This window comes from Stenella coeruleoalba (assembly GCF_951394435.1).
Source record: "Stenella coeruleoalba genome assembly, chromosome: 14".
Lineage (NCBI taxonomy): Eukaryota > Metazoa > Chordata > Mammalia > Artiodactyla > Delphinidae > Stenella > Stenella coeruleoalba.
The window spans coordinates 42,387,633-42,393,194 of record NC_137160.1 but is presented as its reverse complement, the minus strand read 5'-3'; the positions used below and the strand labels follow the sequence as shown (position 1 = coordinate 42,393,194).

Genomic DNA, 5,562 nt, shown 5'->3' with positions numbered 1-5,562 from the left:
TTTTTCCAGTTTAAAAGGTTTTTCAATTATTTTGTTTCAGACAGTTCAAACGTGTGTGGAGTTTACCTTTTCCTTTAAAGTATTTGTTGCTTTGATATCACAGTTATCAATACATTTCAACCCTAATATTAAATGCATTTTCAACTACAACACAGTTTCTAGTATTTCTATGATTTTACTTACAAATTTAGATTTGCACTATTTAAAAGAGTGAAGGATCTAACAACAGATTAGGAAGATACTAGAGGGAGAGGCAGAGGAATCCCCCTTACCACTCTCCACTTTCAGCCTCCCAGGCTGGTAGATCTGGTTTGATGGTGGTGGGACAATGACCTTACAGGAGGTCAGGGTTAGACTCACCTGGAAAGAAATATCAGCATCTGGAGAGGAAGTGACAAAGAAGGGAGGTGAAAGCCTGGTGAGCACAACTTTGCCTGCTCCTGTGCTTTAGTGCATGGATGCTGTCCATCAACGGCATTCCTTTAAGGATCCTCTCACATTCTCCAGATTGTGCTGAGTTCTATCCAAACTGAGTGTGAAGACCACACTTTCCAATGGCCCCACTTTGGAAGAGAGGAAGGGGCCTGACACCCAGAGGTACGAAGTGGTACGGAAAGAAAAACAAGATGTGACTGGGTCAGGGTAAATCCACCCAGGACCGTCTGTTTGCAGCGTGTGTCCCCTTAAACATCTTCTCGGGCAAGAGCACAAACTGTCCTATTCAAAAAGGCTTACTTGCCTTTCCTCAGCTGCCTCTAAGCTGCTCAGTCCTTCTGGAGAAGCAAAGGCCGCTTTTGGGGTAAGGCCCTCGCTTCATCCAGCGACTAGCACCATGCCCGGCAGCCCCACCTAGCACTTGCCCGCACCATGGCCTCCGTCTTGGAGCTGGCGTGCATCTACTTGGCCCTCATCCTGCACGACGATGAGGTGACAGTCACGGAGGATAAGATAAATGCCCTCATTAAAGCAGCCGGTGTAAATGTTGAACATCTCTGGCCAGGCTTGTTTGCAAAGGCTTTGGCCAATGTCAACATCGGGCTCCTCATGCGCAATGTGCGGACTGGTGGACCCGCCCCAGCAGCTGATGCTGCCCTAGCAGGGGGTCCTGCCCCCTCCATCACTGCTGCCCCAGCTGAGGAGAAGAAAGCAGAAGCAAAGAAAGAAGAATCTGAAGAGTCTTATGATGGCATGTGCTTTGGTCTTTTTGACTAAACCTCTTTAGTAACAGGGTCAATAAAAAGCTGAACTCTTTGCTGCCGTTGGTCTTACTGCTATAAATAAATAAATAAATAGGCTTTCTCAGAGTTCCTAGCAGGAAATTTCTGTCTATATATTATTGGTCAGGCGTGTGTAACAGGAACACCTCTCACTACTGGAGAGGCTGGGAATGCAAGTGTTTATGTGGGCACGTTGGCACCCTTAATCCAATTAGCATTCTCTCAGTAAAGGAAGAAGGAGAGATACATTGGATGGAAAATAACAGTCTCTGTTATTAATGGGGGAGAATTTGAGAAACAATTCAAATAAAATGTGAACATTCTAAATAATAATATGCTGAGTAGAATATCAGTTATCTACTTTATTACTTCATAGGGTTATTGTGAGTATTAAATGAGAGAAGCCTCAAGAAGTCTTACCCACGATTATTATACATTTAATTTAAATGAGGTAATGCCTATAAAGTGTTGCACAGAGTAAAGACTCAAAAAATATTAGCTGTGGTTCTTTGCTGTTATGAAAACGTTTCATTCTCTGTGATTCTTTGCTTCTGCTTCATAAATGATATGAATACAATTCTATGCAGAGGTTTTTATTTCCTATCTACATGACGATCACAAGTTTAACCTTAAGGGGGATGGCAGTGCTTTCCAATCATGTCACATAAAACATCACTTATGAAGAATGTTTTGGGAAGCTGTAGCAGATGATAATATTTACCTGCCTTACTGTAACACTTTATTTTATAACAGGTTGATTCATGAAAGTTTGTTGGAGTCAGGATTGCTATAATGAACATCCAATGTTTGTGAGACTATTTGAGAATACTTGGTTAATATCAACTGTCTTATATTTGAAAGGCATAAAAAGAATAATGAGAAAAGCATACTTTCAAAAAACTGCTGTGACTTAGAATTATAGGATCATTGAATTTTTGAGCTGGGAGGATTTTAGAGGGGAAACTGAGGCTGGAAGTGTGTAGAGTGAATAAGTGGATTGGAGAAATTCACAAATAGGTAATATCATCTATTATATCTTGTCTCATGAAGTCATATCGAGTAGAACATAAAAACCCTTTGCTTATGCTTTATTTTTCTAGTGTAATTGGTATTATAACCGTTTAGTTGTGATTTCCACTATAGCAATGAAAAATATATAGTCTTTGTTGGGTGAATTGATAAAAAATAATGACATGATATCAATAGCTAGGATATTGGGCTGATTTTATATTTGCTGTCTCATCTCTGATTTTATGAGATTCTACTCCTCACTTTTCTTTCAATTAAACTGGCAGGAGGGCATTTACTTTCTCTTATTTCTTGGACTTATTATCTAGAGATAAGAATCTGAGAGATAAGACTAAAGAATGATTTCATTGTGACTTCATTTTAGAACCAACGGCACTTTGCAAATGGTTGTGACGTTAGCAGATAATTTAACCGTCCCAAACTTTGCGATCCTTACATGGGAATAAAAGTAGTACCTACCTCATCATGTTGTTGAGGCTTAAACGAGGTAATATGCTTAAAGACTTTCCAGAATACCTACATCATGTGCATTCACTATTATTATGAGGAGTAGAATTATAACTGGCACCTGTCTGATACATACAAGAGATTTTGTTGAGTTGAAAAGCAATGGATTTGCCACAGAAGTCCTCATGTTCTGGGGAAGTAGCTATTTTATTACTGTCTAATCTTTCAAAAGTCCTCTTGGCTTCAAGCACAATTTCTCTCTCAAATCCAGTTTTTGGTGGGGATTCTCAATATGTGGGTGTTAGTAGAACACACCCTCATGGCATTTGTAAGAGCACAACTTACAAAGGACCACTGTAGCCTGCAGATCACTGATAAAAACAGCTGGAGCTGACATCTGTGCCTTACAAACCTTTTCAAGTCATAACAAAACCGGCCTGATTTCATAGCCACAGTACGAATTTCAACTCATGTATAGGAAAGATGTCTGGGAAACCTGATAATTCTGGGCACATAAGATGAAGGCCTTGTCCTTTAATTCCATGTTGGGAAGCACCGATGAAAGGACATAAAATGCGCACTTCACACTTCCCTAAGTAAGCATGGATTTCACAGTTACAGGTTGATTGTCATTTGGTGAATTTGTGAGCTTTCAATGATTCTCGCCACTTTCAAATGACAAGTAGGAGTATGTTTGAAATTGATCACTCTGATTTATAGTCATAAAGGTAACAGGATAAGTCAGAAGACCTAAGGCAGGACCCTCTTTCTAAAATGCATTTTGTCTCTGGTTCCTTTGGCCAGCCTGTAATTGCTAATGATCTCTTCTGCCAGTTATAAGTCACAGGTCCCGTGACAGGTTTTCCTATATGATTTTCATCAAATGCTTCGGAATCCTGGGGCAGAAAGAAATTATGTAAATATAAGTTTTTATTACTATTGCGTTTTTATTACTTTTCTCCTCTGGTTTTTATTGCCTCATATAATACAGGTAAATATGGAGATCCCACGAGGAGATGGGGGTTACTGATCTCGTGCCTCTGCTCTCATGCTTTGTATTCAATCCGTGTTAATTATCCATGATTTCTTAGGCAAAGAGAGGAACGCAGACTCCATGCTGTCTGCAACTACTTCAGTCATTCCTTTACTGCCCGTGACACCATGTGAGACCTGCAGATGCTAATCAATCTCTCCCTGCCCCAGCTCAAACAAAAAATGTTAACCATATGCAACTTCAACCTGTTTATCCTTAAGCAATGCAAAGCCATGCAGCACTACAGACGGGCAGTGGGGGAGAGCACAGAGCTGACACTTCACACAGGGTTGCTTCGTGAAACAGAAGAGCTCGGAATCTAAGAATTTAGGGCAGGGATAGTTGAGTTGGGCCCCTTTCTTCCAGCTTTTCTCACTGATAAAGACAAGCGCTCCTCAGAAATTCTCTTCATCGGAGTAGAATTGATGAACAACTACTTAGATATTAGCTCCTGGAGTTCAGATTTGGAGGTTCTTTTGGGGACTGTGGATTCTGAACGTCTAAATACTCTCTGACATGATCTGTTAGCTACTGGTAAGAACTGAGACATTCACCAGGAGGAAGAAAAGAGGAGTTTTAATTAACGTTAGCTCATTTTGTTTAAGCTGAATGATAATTTTCTGTTGGACATTATTTTGGGGTGCAGATCTTTTCAAAGTGCTCTTCATCTTGGTAGCTAATGTTTCTTAGTACTTCCTAAAAAAATCCCAGCAGATTATTAAATACAGTAAATTTAAAGGACATTGGGAAATATAACTCAGAAAGTAGAAAAAAGATTCAAAATGGTATTTGAATAAACATTACAATCTCAGTCTCCTTTTTCTTCAAAATAAGCTTATTTATTCACTTATTTAATGTTTCTCCTTCCTTGAACTGTAAAACAATATGTTCATACTAAAGAGTATTTTGGAAAATGAAAACAATGTTCTACCAATCCAACGTTATTTTTATTTCTCTTTATGGCTATACAAGTTTTGCATATTCTCTTTAAGACTTAATTCCTTTGCAAACTCCTTATCCTTAATATATTTGTAACCTGAGGGACCCAAACAGATCTGGCAAGGTAAGCTCAGGGAAGTCTTTCTAAACATCTGGAAAAAAAATCATACAAATATTAAAGACAGTGAATTAGATCATAATTCTGCATTTTAGTGAAAAGAAATTGGACATTTTCTAATTAAATCCAGTGTGTATCTGTGATCTATTTTCAGTTATTCCACATACTCTCATCCCTATAGATTATGGTATGTGAGTGCCAAACTGAATCTAAATTGAATGAACCTGTACCTCTGCCCCAGAAACAACTTTGTCAATCAGCACTGTTAATTCATCTTTAGTGGCTTGAACCCTGAACACAACAGACAGATGGAAGTGAAAATACAAAGAGAAGATACAGTACTTACTTAGGAAAGAGTATCCGTATCTCAATATATACTCCTGGAATGTGGGGCTAAAAGCTCAGTCAGTCAGTCAGACTGTTCAGAACACCAGCATCTCCACTCAATAGTACTAGTACTATGACCTTGGGCAAGTTACATAACTTCTCTGAGAATCAGGTTTATAGTCTGTAAAATTAGGGTAATATTAGGATCCAATTCATTGGGCTGGTGTGAAGACTAAATGAGTCAATAGATGTAAAAATGTCCAGCACAGAGTCAGGCAAGCATATTATTACTGTTGTTATACTTAGTGTTTCATGTTGTCACCACTTTCCAAATAGTGTGCAGAGTATTGATCACAACTAAAGTCAAACTGGTAGTCATCAACATATAAAAAGGATTATACACAATGTTCAAATGGAGTTTAACCCAGGAATGCAAGGTTGGCTTAGCATCT

General features: G+C 38.9%; 1 pseudogene across 1 annotated transcript; it reads left to right on the top strand.

Moving 5' to 3' along the window:
* Positions 1 to 832: 832 nt before the first annotated feature.
* LOC307197081 (large ribosomal subunit protein P1-like) lies at positions 833 to 1,212 on the top strand (annotated as a pseudogene). The gene has a single exon. The product of its transcript is annotated as a large ribosomal subunit protein P1-like (transcript).
* The last annotated feature ends 4,350 nt before the right edge of the window (positions 1,213 to 5,562 follow it).